This window comes from Mastomys coucha, unplaced genomic scaffold, assembly GCF_008632895.1.
Source record: "Mastomys coucha isolate ucsf_1 unplaced genomic scaffold, UCSF_Mcou_1 pScaffold21, whole genome shotgun sequence".
Lineage (NCBI taxonomy): Eukaryota > Metazoa > Chordata > Mammalia > Rodentia > Muridae > Mastomys > Mastomys coucha.
Window position 1 is genome coordinate 128,077,524 of NW_022196904.1, and position 21,444 is coordinate 128,098,967.

A 21,444-nucleotide genomic window follows, 5' to 3' on the forward strand; every position below is an offset into this window, starting at 1 on the left:
GAGACAGAGTTTCATGTAGCTCAGATTGGCCTCAAACTCCCTATGTAGCTGAGGCTGTCCTGGAACTGTTTGTTTCTGAGACAGGGTTTTTCTATAGAACAGCCCTGGTTTTGTACACCAGGCTGGCCTCAGGGATTAAAGGCATGGGCTGCTATGCCCAACTTTGGCCTTGAATTCTTGATCCTGCTGCTTCCACCTCCCAAATTCTGAATTATTGGCAAGCACTGCAATCAAAGCCCAGCTTTCCGTAAGACTGTCCCTAAACCTCAGGGCTTCAGTCTGTTGCTTTATCTTTCCTCTAATCACAGTTTAAATGTGATTGTAAGTAGGTAGACAGGGAACTAGGAGAGCCTGAAGACTGTGGAATTTATTCTTAGAGATTTGGCATTAGCATTTTATATTAGAGTCATAGCAACTTATTCATCGTCTAATAAACATGGACCTTTCACTTTCTTTTAAAAGAAGTCTGTTCATTCCACCTCCTTCCTCCTTACTAGCCACCTCCTCAGATGTCCTGTTTGCTCCTTGTCCCTCCTTCACTCTGTCTCTTCTGGAAGTGTCTGGCTTGACTCATGACCCTTGACAACATCTGGAGGTCTGTGCCTCCAGGGGACAAGACCAGACCAGGTCATCTTAGCCTGTGAAATGGCTCTCCAAAAGTTGCAGAGGTGCATGGTTTGGGATTGAAGTCAGGTGACTTATGTGGTGTAGTCTATTGATTTTGTTCTTTTTTATTGGCATAAAATGTATTACTGTATTTCATTTTTCTTGTGCCAGGTAGGTGACAGGTTAGCCTTACTCATATGATTCATCTTACTTAGGATAATAATAGTGGTAGGAAGGTTAGTCTCGCTTAATTTTGGGTTTCTATGTGGTTTGGTTTGGGTTTTATTGATCAGTTAAAATGAATTCCAACCGACTTTATACTTTGGAAAATATAATTCTTTCCCTTAAAAACCACAACAGAAATATTTTGTTGCTTGTGTTAAACTGATTAGAACTTTTTGTGGGTTATTGTGTTGTTTTGGTTTTTTGTTTTTAATCTGTTTTTGTTTTGTTTTGAGATAGGGTTTCTCTATATAGCCTTGGCTCTCTAGACCAGGCTGGCCTTGAACTCAAGAGATCCTGCCTGCTTCTCTCTGCCTCTGCCTTCCTGAGTGCTGGGATTAAAGGCATGCTCCACCACTGCCCAGGCTTTTTGTGTTCTTTTTTTTTTTAAAAAAAAAAAAAAAAACCTGTTTTAAGTAAAACTTTGAGTACATTTAAATGTTTAGTTTGCAAGTCTTTTGTATGTGTATGTATAATATGTGATTACCTGTATTTTTCTTTTTAATTGTATGCATTCACAGTTTTCTATTTTAACTCACAAACTTCTTAATCCATCATTTATTAGTCCATCATTTTGTCAGACAAAGCTGTGATACTGCTTGATTTATCAGTAATGGTTTAAAAAGGCAAAGATAGTCATTGGCAGCAAGGACTTGTACCAGCAAGAATCACTACCCCAGTCTTATCCAAACTCAAGCTTGAAGAAGAAATGTTGGTGAGAGATAATTAGGAGGTGGCATTTCAAGGGGTTTATTTCATGTGCTGATGCTTGGATTTGAGATCTTAAGGCAAAATTTATGTGTTGAAACTTGTAGCTTGTGAGGCTTTTTGTTCTGCTCTGCAGAATTCCATGAAGCCCTGCTCCTGTATTGACTTTCTGCAGTCCTGGGCATAGGCAGTCAGATGTGTCCTAGAGATTAAGTCTGAGGTCTTCTGACCTGGCAAGCAGTACTCAGGGAGCATAGGGGACAGAGGACAGGGTGTATAGGCTAGCCAGGCAGAGCAGGACGGAAAGGGCCTTTGTTTCTATTTGAGTTTCGTGTCTTTAATCTAATAACCCCTGATACAATAGTGAACTGTGTACAATTTGATGTGTGTTTATATATATATATATGTATGTTTGTGTGTGTGTGTGTGTGTGTGTGTGTATATATATATATATATATATGAATTAGATTTTGCTTGACTTTTGGCTGAAAGTTGTAGTTTCATTGCATGGTCAGTGAGTCCTATATACCTGCAAATGGGAGCAAACTGAGCTCACAGGGAGATTAGTAATTGCCCTGCTGATGCCCAGATGTGCAAGTGGCTGATGCCCAGATGTGCAAGTGGCTGGTGGTAGTGATTGGCTCTCCTTCCCCTGTTGGAGAGTAGACAAAAACTCAAGAATCAAAATGGCAAAGCCAGGGGACTTACTTAAGAATGTTCACTCATTGCTTTATTTGAGAAGATTTTGTGACGTGCAGTGACCTGCAACCAGCCTCTGCTCTCTGTCCCTGAACATGCTTTCTACTAGTGAACATTGCATGACATTACAACCTTTTGCATGTTTGTGCTTGGTAGACTGGGTCCTTAAGGCTGGCTGTCACCTCCCTTGCCTGGGCCATGCACAGGACCAAGCCAAAAAGCAGTGATACTTAACATTACTGGGTACTTCGTGTTCCAGAAATTGTGCAGAGGCACTACCTTTGCCAGTTAATTCAGTCTTTACCCATCTGAAAGACTGTTCATCCCAGTTTCAGATGCACAAACAAGGCACCAAAGGCTGAGTGGTCAGCTGTTCCATAGCTACACTAGAGCAGAGAGAGGGTGTGAAATTATGCTCCCTGTCTTGAAGGCCTGCATGCTTTATACTACTCTAGTAACCAGTTTTAGCCAGCCCTGGGGAAGCACCTTGTAGGAGCCAGCTGCCTGTTAGCAGAGATTGTACCACTAGCAATTGGAATTAACCCCTTTGAAAACACAGGAAAATGACATGCCTTTAAAATAAGGTCAATGATAAGAATTCAAGTGTTGGAGCTGGAGAGGTGGCTCAACAGTCACATGGTGGCTCACAACCATCCATAATGAGATCTTCTGGGGTGTCTGAGGACAGCTACAGTGTACTTACATGTAATAAATTAAAAAAAAAAAGAGTTCAAGTGTTGTGTCATTTTCTCAAACTTAAAAAGTAGGTATCATGGAAAACTCAAACTGGAGGAGCCCTGAGTAATGATAACTTACAGTCAACTCATTCACAGAAAACTTCAGATCCTCTTTCTTTTTATGTTTATTGTTTTTTTTCCAGAAGAAATGAGGGAACTGGTAAAAGAGAGTCTTATGTTGAACTTAGTGTTTTTGATCACAAGATCAACCAGAGGAATAACATCTGGTTCCTTCATTTCAGAGCTTGAAAATTTAAATGTCTCATCTTTCTGTTTAATTATTTTGTTGTAGTAATTTTTCCTTTATTTACATATTTTCTATACCTTCATCCTCTTCCAATTCCAATCCTCCACTACCTCTCAGACCTCTTTTTCTTTAGTAATGTTGCCCATGTATTTGTGTTTAGGACTGACCACATGGGATTAGATAACCTGTTTCTTTTTTTAGTTTTTATATTTGGAGAATAGGTATCAAAGACAATTTAGGGGAATGGTCCGCATGGCTTCCAGGGATTGACCTTGGTATACCAGGTTTGATAGGAAATGCCTCTCCACCAAGCCATCTTGCCAGCCCTGACATAATATTTTCTTAATCAATGAGGTAGTTTATTGGTTTGAATTCAACTTTAATCTTTTTCTCCCTAAGGAAATAATACAAAGTCAAAGTTTCTATGCTTAACTCCAGGGTGAACCTTCAGGGTTATAAAAGTGACGTAGCAGGCTGGGTGAACTGCCATAAATAAAAAAGATAAATAGATAATCTCTCCTTAAGGGTCACATGGCGTTTTCAAAGAAACAAACCCCAAAAGGTAACAAAATGAAAGAAAGTTGGGCTGAAGTCAAGAGGTAACTGTTTCATTGAACATAAGATACATCTCATTTCAGAGATAGTAAAATGTGGAGAATATGGTATCAGGGAAGGAGCACTTAGTCACAGACCTTCTGTGTTAGGATTGATTCCACATAACAAAAAATGGACATTGGTGCTTATCATGGGTCTTTCTCCCCATCCCATCCCCCCTTTTTTAGAAGTCTCAGTGGCACAAGGTCTTTGGTTAGTTGAATTCTTTCCAGTATGAGTTTTCCACTCTGTTGCAGTGTTTTCATTGATACAAAACCTCTAGGAAAATATCACAGGGAGAGCATTGATGAAGCAAGTAATCCAGTGTGTTAAGTTTGCAATGGAACTCAGTGTGGAAGGAGAGATCAGACATTGCCTCTCCCAAGATCCTAGTAGTTCTTCATCTTTACTGAGTCAGCTACTTGCTTCTTTAAAGTTGGGTCAACAACCAAGCTGTGACCAAGGTCACAGTTACATAATCATGTTGCTTATAAGATTGTCCATATCATGAATTGAATACTGTTTTTAGTCCTTGATGTGAAGATTTCTTGTTTGAAGGGAGATTTTGGGTTCAGAGTGTGTCCAGCAGTTACCAAGTTGTAAAGGCCCTTTCTGAGCCTTGATTGTCTAGAAATCACACCAAAAAATTTGTGATGGGGGTTAGGGGGAAAGGTAACAGTTCTCTTGTTACCAGTTAAAGTACTGATCTGAATGTTATATAACCAACTTGAAATATTTGATTTTAGCTATGTTTAAGTATAGATTAGTTTTTACCCCTGCAGTTAGTGAATCCTGTCTTCTGGACCTGGCATCTTGATTTTTTTTTCGCTGTTAATCTTTGAGTGTTCCATCTTTGCATCATTGCTCCTATTTCTTTTCTTTTCTAGATTATTATTTTCATTTCCTGTCTGTTCTCTTTTTTGTTGTTGTTGTTTTTGTTTTTTTGTTTTTCAAGACAGGGTTTCTCTTTATAGCTCTGGCTGTCCTGGAACTCACTCTGTAGACCAGGCTGGCCTGAGAAATCCACCTGCCTCAGCCTCCCAAGTGCTGGGATTAAAGGCATGCGCCACCGCCGCCTGGCGTCTATTCTCAATACACAACCGACCCTTCTTATTCCATCAAATAGCACCTTGTTGGTAGATCTTTGGTGTAGCTGCTCTTCACACTTGGACTTGGACTCCAAACTGTCCTTTTACCTTGTTGGGCATGTTCTATGTCTTGTGTTAGACTTGTGTCTTTAGTTTGATACCAATCAGAGTAGGAAGGATACATAGAAAGACATTGTGCAGAGATGTGGATACAAACACTGTTTTCACCTTCTTACTAGCTTTGTGTCAACTTAGCAGAGTACTTCTGTTTCCCTGTCCAGAAAGTGGGGATTTCACAGAGTTGATGAAATTCCAGAGAAGTAAAAAGTTCTGGCAAGCAGGGACGCAGGATCTGGTACCTAGGGTGCAATATAGAGGAGCTGACCCTGTTGCTGTGGGAGGCATGGAAAAGGAAGGGTGCTGTGGAGCTAAAGAAATACCACAGTGCACTGAAGAAATGGAATTTAGTCAGTGAGTAAGACATTGTTGCATCCCTGCTAGATCTAGGATGTATGGAGAACTGGAGAAGGGGTGGTCAGGCCATAAGAAGGGAAGAGGAACATTTGAGATAAAGGATGGTTTGAGGAGAGATATAAGAAGCATGCCTTTCTGAGGAGTAAGAGAACCCAACTTAATCCTTTGGCAGGCAGGAATGTGCTGAGAAGCAAGGGGCCAGCCCAGCTAGTAAAAATGCTATAGCCTTTGAATCTCATGCCAAAGGCTTTGAGTTGAGCTTAGTGATTATGAGCCTTAGTGATGGCAACATTGTAACTGTGTGAAGGTCACTCTGGCCTTTGGAGAATGGCTGCCGGTTGAGAAACACAGGTTCTAGGGAAAAAGTCAAACTCTAAGGAATTTGTACACTTTTCAACAAAGGGCCAAATGGTAAATAATTCAGGCTTTTCCCTCTGCACTGCCTTTTTACTTGGTGTGACATTGTTTCCAATGTCCTGTGTTGTGCTTCTTTCTTAAGCTTAATGCCAGTCAAGAGTACAGAAAAGCAGAACACATAGAAAGGCATTGTGCAGAGATGTGAGTGCAAGCCTATACCTGCTGACCTCAAACCTACTTGGTGGAAGAATAGTAGCTGCAGCTCATCAAAATGAGCAGGCCTGCTACTGCCATAGTCACCTTTACTGAGTACCTTGCTGGCCACACTGTAAATCCTGACTCTTTTTACTGAAGACTTTTAGAACTCCTTTCTGTGTGACTTAGACCTATCAATATTTATTTTATTTGAAATTAGTAAAGCTTAATTTTCATTTTTTTAAGATTTATTTATTATTATAAATAAGTCCACAGTAGCTGTCTTCAGACACACCAGAAGAGGGCATCAGATCTCATTATGGATGGTTGTGAGCCACCATGTGGTTACTGGGATTTGAACTCAAGAAGAGCAGTCAGTGCTCTTAACCACTGAGCCATCTCACCAGCCCTTCATTTTTTTCATTTTCATTTTTTTATTAACTCACTCTATATACTGCTGTTTTAATGAAAAACTTTTTTTTTTTCTGAAACAGGTTTGGTGAAGAGTACTGTTGTCCTACACTTAGCAGTTACTTTAAACGGCTTACTAAGATGCAGCTGATCCTTAGATCTATTCCCAGTTTGGGTCTCTTGCGTTGTTGAAGTTAATAAAGCAAATTTGGCCACAAGCAGAAGCCATTACTCTTTACCCAGAACAATGCTTGCTCTGCTCCTTAGTCATGCCTTTGTTCTTTAGATGCTCCTTGGAATCTGGGCCATTGGGTATTTGGTGGGGGTAGGGGTGTGTCTTTGTGTAGCCTTGGTTGCTGTGAAACCTCTGCAGACTGGGCTAACCTTGTACTCAAAGAGATCAGCCTGCCTCTGCCTTGCTTGTTCTGGGATTTAAAGGCATTTGCTGCCACCGCCCAGCCTTTGCTGAAATTTTCTATTGTGGATGTATTTGGAATGTTTTCAGACACTTCTGCATCTTTTGAGATGATTTCTTTTAGTATATTAATATAGTGATAAATTAGATTCACTTAAAAATATTTAACTAATTTTCCTTGTCTTTAATATGTCCCCATGTGATCAGCCTACTGATGAATTTGAGTAGCTAGTTTTGTTAAGTCTTTTTTATCCATCTTCATGAGGGATATTCTCTTTTTGGAATATTTTTGCTGGCTCTGCCTCTTGAGTGCTGGGAGTAAAGGTATGCACCACCTCCTTCTCCCTCCTGTCAGACACCTCTTATGCCCTGTGAGGCCAGGCTTAGTAGCTTTTACTCTTGTGGTAGTATCTGTGGATGGAGCTATTCTGATTTTTAAAGATCATTGTTTGACTCAAGAAAAGTGTTTGTTAATGACGCCATTGAGCTTATCAGAAACTTCTTAGCGGATAACTGTTCAACAACAGTGTGTATATAGGCTTCCCAAAGTCTAATGTGTTCTTGAAAACCCAGTTTTATTTTTTTTAAAGAATTATTTATTTATTTTATGTATATGAGTACACTGTAGCCGTCTTCAGACACACCAGAAGAGGGCATCAGATCCCATTACAGATGGTTGTGAGCCACCATGTGGTTGCTGGGAATTGAACTCAGGACCTCTGGAAGAGCAGTCAATGCTCTTAACTACTGAGCCATCTCTTCAACCCCTGGATTTTATTATTGACACCAGATTTTATTCATAATTTCCTCTGAAGTAAGAGACTCGCTCCTTTTCTCATTTAAAAAATAAATAAATAAACTCTACCACATGTCAGAGTCTGAATGACCGGTATTGGTAAACCATTCCAAAAGAAGATAGCATTCTGTGAAAACAGTGGCAATGAAGTGCCTTCCCTGGAGACAGCTGTGTACAAAGCAGCAGCAGACAGGCTTTGTAAGGACAGAGAAAGGCCTACCTGTGGAATGAGGAGCAAGTCAAGTCAGTGAAAGTCAGTGATTCCAGTGTTTATCAGGCACAGTCCTAAGGAAAACTGGCTCTTTGCCACGTGGATGACCTGCAGGACTTGAGGGGTGCTGCTACACCATGGTGCTAGGCTACTTGTGGCCTTTACACAAAAAGTACAACACTGATACAGTAAATCAAATGTATGTGACATTGTCGACACAACTTTGACACTTGAATCCTCCAAGGGTTCCTGAAGGTTCCACAGACCAAGCATTGAAGACCAGTGCTATGCAGGAAGCTGCTAACAGTGGAATGGCCAGGACCAGGCAAGTTTAAAGAACAGCCACACCCCTTTGTCTGGCTAGACTTTATTGTTTTTGTCCCAGAACACAAAAATACAGTGTTATTAATAGAAAACCAAATGGTAGAGCTACAGAGAAGCTAAAAAAACAAGGACTCTTCTGGTTCTCTTATAGTCCTGGAATCCCTCCTAGGTCCCCACTTGTAATTAATTAACAGTGGTGTGTTCTCAGCCATCCTTTATATTCAACTGTTTATATTTTATAATTTTTATTCCTTTTTTCATAAACATCAGCTCCTCTCAGGAACTCCTAAATTCTGTTCGTAGCTTGCCTATTACTACATGATTTGAGGTCCCTTACCAAGAAGCTTTGTTTATGGCTCCTTAGTGCCTGGCCACAACCGTTGAGCGAAAACTGCCATCTTAATGTCATTTCACGTGTGAGGAGCTTGATTCCCAGGAAGAATGAGTCACTTGTGGATGATGTAGAGCTGTAGGTGTTCCAGTCAGGAGTTCTGTCCAGGTAATGTTACACTCATGATCTGACTCAGATGTGCTTGGTCACCTTCAACTGTTCAGTCCATCCTTCTTGATAGCTGCATAGAATTTTGTATATAGATGACTTCATCCATCAAACTGGCTATACTTGGTACGACAATTGATGGCCGTAGTACAGTCTTGTCTATCCATCTGCCTGCCTTTAGACAGCCATCACTGAGAAGTAGTCATATATCAGTAGCTATACAAATGGTAAGAGTTCATTTCACTTAGCATTCTAGAGTCTCTCTTTAGTTATGTTTTAGAGGGCAATTTGACATCTGTCTGAAGAGATGAGACCCCAGACTGGGTAGCACATTCTTTAATCCCAGCACTTTGTGGAAGCAGAGGCAGACAGTTCACTGAGTTCAAGGTCATCCTGATCTACACAGAGTTCCAGGACAACCAGGACTATACTTTACGCTTTATTATTATTATTATTGTTATTATTATTACTACTACTACAACAAATAAAGTAAATAAATAAGTAAAATGCATGAGACCCCATGAGTCAATATGTAAGAAGCCTACAGAAATATGCTAGCATTTCACCAAGAGGTGCTTTGCAGTTACAGAACAAGGAAACCTAATTCCCTCTAAGGACATGAAGTAGGGAGCTGAGTCATGCTTCATACCTGGTGAAAGCAGCATGATATGCTGAGTGACAACACTTGCCAAGCAGTGAGCCTGTGTAAATGGTGGTAAATGCCAAGGTCTGGATGCTACTGGCAGTTAACTGGATGTCACCTGTGGTGATGATGGTGGGATTGCCTTTGAAGAGGTCTTTTGCTTTTTTATTCTATAGCTCTTTTTTGTGTTGCACACCAAGGTGCCTTTTGTTTTATAATGATAAGGAGGGAAAGGCCAGCCAGAAGATTGTTGTTAATAGCCAGGAAGTAGCAGATCTCCCTGAACTCTTAGTGAAGATCTAGGGGGTTGACAGTCCACTTTTCCAAGGCATACTGGCTTTTGTAAACTCTTTAGACTGGTACTTTGGCCTGTTTAAAATAAGATTTTAGGGCTGGAGAGATGGCTCAGCCGTTAAAGGCTAGGCTCACAACCAAAAATATAAAATAAGATTTTATTTTTAATTGTCCTGCTCTGGGTATCTAGAACAACAAAACAGCTGTTTATAAAAGCTCATTTAGGGGCTGGAAGATGGTTCAGTGGGTAAGAGCACTGACTGCTCTTCAAAGGTCCTGAGTTCGGATCCCAGCAACCACATGGTGGCTCACAACTACCAGTAATGAAGATTGGACGCCCTCTTATGGTGAGTCTGAAGACAGTTACAGTGAATTATACCAGGAGCGAGCAGGGCAAAGCGGGCTGGCAGATGTCCTGAGTTCAAGTCCCAGCAGCCACACACATGATGGCTCACAGCCATCTATACAGCTACAGTGTACTCATACACATAAAATAAATAAAATAAATCTTTAAAAAAGATAAAAAATAAAATAGACAATCAATATGTTTTAAAAAATAAAATAAAAGCTCATTTAGTACAGAGGTCTAGATTTAAACCCCGACTAACAGTCGTTAAGCAAGATGATGCACACCTTATGAGTCTATACAGTCATGAACACCCACCACAAACACTTAAATAAACAGAACCTCTCAGTTCTGTTGCTGTTGTCACATCTTGATATACCTTATGGATTCGACAGTAAAGACACTAGTAGCAATGTTGTGATAGGAATAATGCAGACCCCCACGTTCTTAATGCCTAATTAATTCAACATTTGGTCTTGTTTGGATTTCTTTAAGAAATAAAAGCTACAGTTAAGAGTTGAAGTCTATATGTGTAATGTCTCAGTTGCATGCCTGTACCTCCTTGTCCACAGCAGCAGTCTGTCATACAATGGTGCGGAGCTTGCCCTTGCCTGAGTTGGTCAGTCAGTGCACAGATAGTGTCTGCTTGAGCAGACTGACTAGGATCACCTTCTCTGTACCTTTTCCTACATTTTCCCATATCTCTTCTCTTGTTAACTCTGACCCCATTCAGTGCCAGATGTCTTCCTACATGGACTGCCAGTGTGTGCTGTACCAGAAAGGATGTGAGGCAGTTGTCAAAATCATTCAAGATGTCCCCTCTGCTTAGAATCCTGGTAAATTCAGGTATTAAAACAGTGACATTCATTTGAAACAGACACTAAGAAAATGTTAGCCTGTTTTCAGTTTGCTTACCTTTTATTAAAAAAACAATCAAAATTTAACAATTTTAAAAAGTAATCAGTATACATCATGAAAATGTTTTTGTATAGCTTTCTGTGGTCTGGGCAATAGACCTAAACCACCCCCCCCACCCTCTTCTGTGAACAGGGAAATTTGTGGATGAATAAGTAAGTACTTTATACATTACCATTTCATTTATTCTCTTCAGATAGTAGAGATTGAGCCTCAGGCTTTATACATACAAGGCAAGCATTCTACTGCTGAGTTTCATCCTTAGGCCTTTTAATGTTTTATTTTGAGAAGGCTTTTGTTGATTGCCCAGGTTAGCCTCAGGTCTTCTCACTGCAGATCTTGTAAGCCAATGATCTTGCCTCAGCCTCCCAAGAAACTGGAACTGTGGGTGTGTGCCTCTGTCTTCAGCTAAATTATCACTTTGGTGAGTGGTGTTGTTTTGTTTGTTTTTCCCAAGTCAAGCTCTCACTGCATATACCAGGCTAGTCTCAAGTTAGCCTTGTGAGTTGCTGGATCTCAGGCATATGTACTCATTTCAGCTGCCTGTACCTCTTAGTTTTTCATTATCCCCAGCCAGACCCTTGTGCCAGTGAGCATTCTTTTCTCCCCCTTGTTGCACTCCTGCCAGGAATACTACACTCAGTCTCTAGGGATTCTGTGTACTAAAGTAGAAGTATACTGTTCATCCCACTGTCTGTGCTTGGGGCATCAGCACTTCCTTCAGACTTCCCATTTTATGACAAAATCATATGAAGACTTTGAGAGCATGAGTTCTCAACTTTTTTTGTTTGTTTGTTTAAAGATTTATTTTATTTTATTTATTTTTTTATTTGTATGAGTACACTGTAGCTGTACAGATGGCCGTGAACCATCATGTGTGTGGCTGCTGTTGAACTCAGGACCTCTGCCGGCCCTGCTCGCTCCGGCCCCACTTGCTCTAGCGTAGTAATTTGCTGCAGCTATCTTTAGACGCACCAGAAGAGGGCGTCCGATCTCATTACCGATGGTTGTGAGCCACCATGTGGTTGCTGGGATCCGAACTCAGGACCTTTGAAGAACAGTCAGTGCTCTTACCCGCTGAGCCATCTCGTCAGCCTGTCAACATACTTTTTGTTATACTGTGTTTTTAGAACTTGTTATTCTTGTTAAAGTTTGGTTTTCAAACAAATGTATTCCTTAAAAGCAGTTTGAGATTGAGATGTTTATGCACTGAATGAACTTATTAAAAATAACTTGAGTTTCTTTATAAGGTAAAAGATAAAGGTTGGTAATTGTCTTACCTGAAGTTTGATAAACCTAGTGTATTTTTCGTAATTGATATCAGTTGGCAAACTTACCTCTTGTAACAGTTTCTTCAATTTAAACAGAGCTTTGAGTTCCTGCATGTATGTTTAAACATACTTCAGTGTGCAGTATACAGGAGAGCCTTTCCAGGTTAGATATATTCCTAGTGAATGTTAATAAAGATGAAGAATAAGAAACAAGCAGTTGGGAAAGATGAGCAGCCTTGTTTTTCTAATATAGTCAGGTTTAAAGCTCCATCCTGAAATTCTGAGATGTTTCTCTTTTTGGTACAGTCCTCAAAAAAAATGACTTTACTATATAGATAAGGAAAGCTCAAGGTTATTATCGTAGTCTGGCTGTGTCTAAAGTGCAGCAAAGAGAGACTGAAGAGGATAGACTTGCCATGACTGGTGTATTTCAAACTTACTGAAAGAATTTCTGAGGAGATAGTAAGGTGATTCAGTAGGTAGGGGTGTTTGCTACCACCTTTTGGATAACCTTAGTTCAATCTCCAGGCCCTACGTGGTGGAAGGAGAAAAGGGACAAAATAAGTTGTCTCCTGACTTTCACATGAATATCACATGTGTGTGCGCGCACACACACACACACACATTTTAAAAAGGAATTTCTACAAATGAAATTAAGCATAAAACAAGAGTGAACTTTTTATAATATGCTAATGAAAATTAAGTTATAAAACCCTTGAGTAATACGGTTCATTTGTTTTATAATATACTTTGTTTATAACAGCTTTGCAGAAATATGAACTACATACATAAAATCTGTCCCTTTATGGAGTTTGTAGCCATCATATCCATCTTTTTTTATTTGTTTATTTGTTTGAAATGTGTTTTCTCTGTGTAACCCTGGCTATGCTGGAACATTCTTTGTAGACCAGACAGGCCTGGAACTAAGAGTACTGTGATTAAAGATGCACACAACTGTGCCTAGCTGAAACTAAATGATACCTTTTGGGGGAGTGGTCCCCACTACTGGTCTTGAACACTCATTACTTGTTCCCTCTTCTCCCTCCACCCAGCCATATAATTCATTGTATATTTGATGCTTAAAAATTCCCGTTTCTATAGGTTTTCCTGTTCTTTGGTACATAAAGTCATGTGAGATATAGCTTTTCACATCTGGCTCCTTTTGCTTAGTAATATTCTCAAGGTTCATCCCTATTCTAGCGTACATCAGCACTTCCTTCCCTTTTCCAGTAAACAGTAGTCAAATGTACTGATGGGCATACTACAATGTGTTAATCTATTCACTGCCTGAAGAGTTTCTTCCACTCCAGCTCATGTGAATAATGCAATTTAGGAATATTCTACAGATGTTTATAGACATGTATTTTTAACTCTCTTGACATATACCTAAACATGGACTTGTTTGGTCATGGCTATGTTCAACATTTTTTATTATCTGCCCAACTGTTTTCTAAAACAGCTATTTACATTCTCACTGTGGATATACAGTGGCTCCAATTTCTCAACACTTTAATCGGTCTTTGTTAACGTCTAATTTTAACTAATTTGATTGTTGTGACGGATTTCATGATTTTGATTTGTAGTTCCCTAGTGATTATTTATTGAACCCTGTTTCCTATGCTTATTAAGCACTGGCATGACTTTGAAAATTGTCTGTTCAAATACTTTGCCTAGTTTTAATGTCTCTCTCTCTCTCTCTCTCTCTCTCTCTCTCTCTCTGTCTTATGTAATATAGTTCAGTCTGCCCTCAAACCTTGATCTCCTGATCCTCCATCTCCCAGGTGTGCTAGGGCTGAGATTTGTTCCTAGTGCTTTGTTTTGTTTTTTGAGACAGGTTATCACCAAGTAACCCTGGCTATCCTGGAACTTAAGTAAATCAGGCTGACCTCCAATACACAGAGATCTGCTGGCCTCTGCCTCCCAGGTACTAAAGGTGTGTGCCACTACACCTGGCTTGCTTCATTTTTCTTTAATGATTTATTTATTTATTTATTTATTTATTTTATGTGCATTGTTTGGTGTTTTGCCTGCGTTTATGTCTATGTGAGGGTGTTAGATTCCCTGAAACTGAAGTTACAGACAGTTGTAAGCTGCCATGTTTGTGCTGGGAATTGAACCCAGATCCTCTGGAAGAGCAGCCCATGCTCTTAACTACTGAACCATCTCTCCCACCCCTTTTAAGGGGGGTTGTAATATTTTTTGTGTGTGTGTGTGTGTGTGTGTGTGTGTGTGTGTGTGTGTGTGTGTGTGTGTTTGAATGTGGTAGGAGTACACATGCTAAGGCAATTTTGTGGAGTCGGTTCTCTTCAGCTTTATCTGGTTTTTGGGGCTTGAACGCAACTGTCATTCATGGTTGCACAGCAAGCACATTATCCAATGAGCTATCCTCTTATCCAGCTCATTTTCTTCAAAGAATGTAATTTATTTCATATAAAATTATTTTAAAATATGCATGACTTCTAAAAGTGTCCAAATTCATCATTTTGGTTGACCAAAATATAAGACTATATGTATGTCTTTGTGCAAGTCTCATACTATGTTGATTCTTGTACCTTTTTGGTGAATTTTGAAATAAGAAAGCTTGAGTCTTTCAATTTTGTTCCTTTATTTATTGTTATCTTACAATACCATTATATTTCAGTGTATACATCTTACATTTCTTGTCATTCACATAGTAAATAGAAATCTTTTGTTGTTGTTGTTGTTGTTGTTGTTGTTGTTTTGGGGTTGCTCATTGCTACTTTATAGACATGAAGTGGACTTTGCATTGGCTTGGTATCCCGAATCTTAGCTGAACTCATTTATTAGCCCTGATGTTTTTAAGATTGTAAACACTACAGCCTTATCTATGAACAGTTTCTTTCTCTTGCCTATTTGCCTTGGCCAGCATCTTTGGAAAAATATGTACTAGCCATCACCAGAGTCCCTGCACACCCTTGTTTCTGATCTTAGAAGTCTTCAGACTTTAGCCACTGAGTATCCTCTTTTATCCTGGTTTTAGAAGTTGTTTAACAGTTTGGAGACATTTCTTTCTGTTTTCACTTTATTGTTACTGTGAAAAGGTTCTGGATTTGTCAGATGTGCTGTCTGCAGTGGTGGTCATGACTGGCTTTTGTCCTTTAACTTTCTTTTTTTTATACGTTAAGTACAATATAGCTGTCTTCAGACAAACCAGAAGAGGGCATCAGATCTCATTATAGATGGTTGTGAACCACCATGCAGTTGCTGGGATTTGAACTCAGGACCTTCAGAAGAGCAGTCAGTGCTCTTGACTGCTGAGCCATCTCTCCAGCCCCCTTTAACTTTCTTAATATAATGTTACATTGAGTCGTATCCATTTGTTAAGCTAACTTTGCCCTCCTTGGGTATATTTTCTTTAAAATTACTTGATGGAGGATTATACTTCTATTGTTTTGTGTTAGGGGTTGTTTTCTTTTGTTCTTTGAGTCAAGATTTCATGGAGCCAAGGTTTATACTGAACTCTCCTCAATCCTCCTGTTTGCAGGAATTGCTTGTAATCATCACCTTGGCCAGCTGTTGTCTCAGTTTATGCCTGGCTTTTGAGCAGAGATAATATTTGCCTTTGGATAATCTACATCTAAAGGCAAAGTTAGAAATGTCTGGGAGAGATGATTCAGTGATTAAGAACATAGACCTTCCAAAGGACCTCATAGACCTTCCAAAGGACCTCCTTTCAATTCCCAGCATCCACATGGCAGCTCACAACTGCCTGTAACTTCAGTTCCAAGGTTTCCAACATCCTCTTCTAGACTCCTCAAGCACCAGGCATGCACATAGTACATAGACATACATGCAAGCAGAACACCCATGCATATGACAAAATAACTTTTTTATTTAAAAAAGACAAAATTAGCCTGGCTGATGTACTCTTGTAATCCCAGCATTTGGGAAGCTGAGGCAGGACGATATGAGATTCCCTGCCCTCTACTCCAAATAAATACCACATAGAAACTCTGTGTACACACATCTGTACATAGAATAATTTTTGTTTTTCTGTGCAGTATTCTTTCCCAGTCCTCTAGCACTATATCAGAATGTGCCGGCATTGCCTGGCTTACCTGACACCCTCAATAAACTCTGCATCACTGGAAAGCATTGTGGATATGTAGTGATTGCCTCTTACAAATGTTTGCATGTGAGGGAATGCCAATGTTCAGATGACTTTTTCCCCCTGGGGATTCTTTATTAGAATCATCTGTCCTTTAAGTCTCTGCATCATGTGTTTGCCTCAATACATGCTGCACAGTATGAAGTGAGTGTCCTCCCTTTGGCCTGCTGCTTGCATGTTCACAAGCCAGAGACGGTTGATCTGCTAATGGTTGCCAAGGCTTGAGTGGACTTCAACCTCTGAGCAGTATAGTCAAGAGCTGTTCAGGAAAGACTGAGAGTAAAGGGCCCTCAGATGAAAGGGAATTAAGAAATGCTTGGCCAAGATATCTGGCAAAGCCAGTAGAGATCAGGCACTTGCTTAATTAAGCATTCTCCTCTGGAGTTTCGAAGATCAATGAGAAACAAGAGAAGGTATGTTTGGTCCCTCATGGAGTCATTATGACGTAGGACCAAGTTCTTGAACAGGATAAGAATATTGCTGCAGAAAATTAGGGGAAAGTTGCAGGGGCAAAGGCATGGCTGTTTCCTTCTAGTATTTTTTTTTAAGATTTATTAATTTTATGTGTATGAGTACACTGTAGCTGTACAGATGGCCGTGAACCATCATGTGGCTGCTGGGAATTGAACTCAGGAAAGGACCCGCTCGCTTCGGCCAGGCTCGCTCCAGCGTAATACACTGTAGCTGTCTTCAGACACACCAGAAGAGGGCGTCAGATCTCTTTACGGGTAGTTGTGAGCCGCAATGTGGTTGCTGGGATCCAAACTCAGGACCTTTGGAAGAGCAGTCAGTGCTCTTACCTGCTGAGCCATCTCGCCAGCCCTCTAGTATGTTTTTAAGTTAATCTGTAACGCAATAGGTGGCTAGTGTGCCAGTGGTAGTTCGAAGTCAGCAAAGATAAAGTAGTGACAGATAAAGGTAGGAGCCGTTGTGGAAGAATATCCAAGGATTGAAGGAAGTCTGAGCATAGGTGAGCAGGGCTGGAGAAGGCTGGGTTAATGGCTTCCAGGTGTCGCTGAGTTTCAGAGTAAAGAGGTGTAGAGAACCTTGGAGGTGGTGGAAGTTGCAATGTGGGGAGTGGAGTCTGATTGTCTGAGTACAACTAATGGGCCTAAGAGTCTAGATGGCCAGCTGAGTTAAACAGGACTCAGGAAGTCCTACAGTAGCATGATAGATGTTCACAGTGGCTAAGGCCCAGGGATGCAGCAGTGACCACACAGCAGGAGCATCAGCATAGTATAGCTATGCTGTGAGAGTGAGCACAACCAAGACTCGCCTCTGTCCAACATGTCTCCACCCTAACTCTGACCTTGCTAATAGGATTTTTGGTTTTGGGTGTAGCACTGCTGTAGTTACTACCTACCCTCCCCTACATAGTCAGTCATCCTGGTTTTGAATTTGATATAAGTGATGTTAACACTATTAGTATGATGTTAACACTATTAGCTTCTGCTTTTCATCCTGATTATGAATACTAGTTACTTGGTCATTTTCATTGTTCTGTGGTGTTCTTTTGTAATGATTCCATAACTTGTATATCTGTCCTCTTGAGTGGACATTTAAGTTGCCCTCGGGGCACTTGATTGGCACTTGTTTATACGTTCTTCAATCTTAATTAAGACTTGTCTTGGGCCAGGCAGTGGTAGCACATACCTTTAATCCCAGCACTTGGGAGGCAGAGGCAAGTGGATTTCTGAGTTGGAGGCCAGCCAGGGCTACACAGAGAAACCCTGACTTGGAAAAACAAACAAACAAACAAACAAAAAACCTTGACTTGGTATAGAATCTTAAGTTGAAATTGGTATTTTCTTCAGATTTTGAGGATGGTTAGTATTCATCCATCTCCCTGAAACTATGTTACTTTTAGCTCTGCTTCCTTTTGTGTGGAGTCTTTCCTGCTCTGTGTACATACATGTCCTTGTCCTGCACCTATACCTGGGTTGTAACAGGCTCATCAGCCCTTTGGCCTGCAGACCTGTGCACCTAGAAGACTCTGGTCCTAACTCTCTGATACTCTTTTCTCTCTCATCTTAGAGCTGTCAACTGGGCCATGGGCCACTGAAACCCATCTTCCAGCTGTGTTTGTGCTCTGCCCTTGCAGTTTTTAGGCTGCTTACATTTCAGGTAAAAGTGCCTTCTCAGTCAGGTAGGGATGACAATAGCTGCCTCCCAGGCACAGCTCACCATGACACTAGCACAGTAAGTGCTGTTAGTAGACAACATGGCTAAAGACGTTAGTGGTCACTATTGATCCTGTATTGTGGTCACTATTGATCCTGTATTGGTGGGCATTTATTTTCTTCTAAGTGTCTGCTTTGTTTGGTTTACTTTTCTCACATGTGCAGATCCTGAGTTGTGGCTTTTGTTTTAAAAGTAGGGCCACTGTGAAGACAGTTCTGTGAGCAAGTGGCCTTGGAGAACTGTCTGTCTTCTGCATTCTTGATTTGGCATCTCTGAGAGGTATCCTGGGGTCAGGGTGGGGGTGCTAGCCCATCACCCAGCATCACAGGAACATGAAATGGGATGGACCCAGGGAATATTCCCCTAACTGGAGCTATTTGGACTTAGGGCAGAAGAGTAGCTTCAAGTCTGACATTGCTCAAAATAGCTGGAATTGTCTGCAATAAAGTGATCTAAATATCCAGCAAGACTTTCTATATCAGCCAACCTACCACCTCACAACAAAGAGCCTCAGTGGTCCCTTTGTGCCTACAAAGTTTCAGCCAGGAGTCATGTGTGAACACAATAGACAAAGCAAATAAGCTCAATGAATGTGGTAATTTAGAAATCGCTGATTGCCTTTTTGTCTTTGTTTTTGTTTTTGTTTTTCAAGACAGGGTTTCTCTGTATAGCCCTGACTGTCCTGGAACTCACTCTGTAGGCCAGGCTGGCCTCAAACTCATAAATCTGCCTGCCTCTGCCTCCCAAGTGCTGGGATTAAAGGCATGTGCTACCACTGCCAGGCCTGATTGCCTTCTATTACACCGTTTCTATGCTTTTAGTTTCAGTCTACTATTGTAAAAAGGTATCACAATGAGTTGATGTCAGTTATTTAAATTTTACTGGCTTTACAGTTTATTCACATTTAGTGTATATTTTAGCTTTAGAGCTTATTTGGCCATTACAAAGAACATTTCCAACTTTAGACTCAAACATAATTTGTGATTTAATGAAAATTATTTCTCAGCACTGATAGGCTTTAGGAGTTCCTCTTTCAAAAGATTCAGTTTGTTTTAATTAATCTGAAAATCACTGACAGCTAAAACACTATTAATTATATACTGGGTATGAATAACATAGATTTAGTCTCTTGGTGGCAGTAAAAAAAGTTTTAGTTTCATTCACACATATTAAGTTATTTTGGGTAATTTTAGGGTGCTAGATTAGAGTGTGGCTAAATGGCACTTGCCTGATATGCATGAGGCCCTGGTTTCAGTGTGGGGAGTGGGTGGGTGTTGCTAGTAAAAGTAGCTCACCTGGGCATGGAGGCTCATGCCTGTAATCTCAGCTCTTGGGAAGTGGAGGCAAGAGGATCAGGAGTTCACAGTCAGCCTGAATTACATGAGACCCTCTCTCAGAACAGGGTGGGGGACATAGTCTAGTCCTTATGCCACATCCAACTGAAGCCTTTTGAGGAAAGGACCCACCCCCCTTAGTGGCATCAGCAAGCAGTACCGATGTAGTCATGCCAACTCTGAGGTGTCTTCAGGAGTCTTCTGGTAACTATTTGATTAGTGCTCTTGTGCAGTGTTAAGAGTGGCTCTGTCAGAAACATAGGTAGATGCATTTCTGCCTTTCCACTGTTTCAGAGTTTACTGAATAACAATAAATTCACAAGGTGTAGTAGTTTCATTGGTTGCAGTTTGCAGTTCATTGGTAGTCCTGTCCTTGACAGCCAGTTAAGGCAAAGACTGGTTCTTTAGTTTGTGTCATTAGTTATTAATAGTATTGCTCAAATCGTGCATTACAGATCATCTAGTAATACCTCTGTATAGAATGGCTACAGCGGTTAAAGAGGCCCCAGTAGAATCCAAGGAATTGCAAAGAAGCCTGAGAAACAAAAGCAGGTAGAGAGGCAAAAGAGTAAGAGCGTAAAGCTGAAGTGGGGCCTCCTGGAGATGCTGCCATAGTTAAGCTGCAGAAGTGAGGTGTGGGGAGCTGGAGGGGAAAAGGACAAGACCAGATTCGGGTAAATGTATGAGAAGAGTGTCAGGTCCAGACAAGAGTACTAGGTTGATGGACAGGTAGAAGCTAAAGCAGATTATACCACAGACCAAGACAAGCTGAAATCCCTGAGACAACCAGGAGTTTTCTGCTTTTGGTGCCTTGAATCATACCCCAGGTGATCAGATAGCAGGTTGGTAGGGCCATCACAGCACAGCGTCAGGTGCATGCCTCTGCATAGGTTTCATTTGATGACCTACACCTTTTTTACTTTGAAGAATAATTGCTTATCACCCTAGTCTGAGAATGTTGGTGGGGGTGGTTATGGTGCCAGACAGATGGTGTTTGTTTACAGCGTCCACCTAAGTACAGAGTCATCATCCATTCTCACCATAGAATCAAATGCACAGTTTGATCTCATCATACAGCCCTTAAGAATGCATCTAGTTGCTGGGTGATGGTGGCGCACACCTTTAATCCCAGCACTGGGGAGGCAGAGGCAGAAACCTGTCTAGTCTACAGAGTGAGCTCCAGGACAGCCAGGGCTACACAGAGAAACTTGACTGATAGAGAACGTGCTTATAGCTGTGTTCTAGTCTGCCTTTCAGATGTTGTGATAAGCACCATGACCAAAAAAAAAAAAAACTTGAAGAAAGAGCTTATTTCAGCTTACAGGTTATAGTCGATCGTTGAGAGAAACCAGGACAGGAACATGGAGAGCTAGAAATGATTCAGAGACCTTGGAAGGATGCTGTTTACTGGTTTACTCCCTCTAGCTTGCTCAGCTAGCTTTCTTAAACAGCCATGGCCAAGCTGGAGCTGTGTCCTTTGAATATCAATTAGCAATTAAGTAAATGCTACACTAGGTAGTGGCTCACACCTTTAATCCCAGCACTTGGGAGTCTGAGGCAGGCAGATCTCTGTAAATTCAAGGTCAGCCTGTTCTACATAAAGAGACCCTGTCAAACACCCACATCTCTGCCCAACCCCTTCGGCCTTACCCCCCTGCGTCCCCACCCCCAAAAGAGAGAAATAGAAAATGCTGCAAAGAATGGCTGCGGGCCAGTCTGATTGAGGTGATCTTAGTTGAGGTCAGGTA

General features: G+C 40.9%; 1 protein-coding gene across 3 annotated transcripts in view; it reads left to right on the top strand.

Annotated features, from left to right (window-relative positions):
* Ppp2r2d (protein phosphatase 2 regulatory subunit Bdelta) overlaps positions 1-21,444 on the top strand; it is a 40,248-nt gene that overhangs the window by 1,709 nt on the left and 17,095 nt on the right. For 2 of the 3 annotated variants that reach the window (XM_031388670.1, XM_031388671.1), the window contains one exon: positions 18,216-18,305. The exons of the other annotated variant lie outside the window; for it this stretch is intronic. The gene's annotated coding sequence lies outside the window, so the exon portion shown is untranslated. Of the gene's footprint in view, positions 1-18,215; positions 18,306-21,444 lie in introns of those variants that run through there. 3 annotated transcript variants of the gene reach the window in all.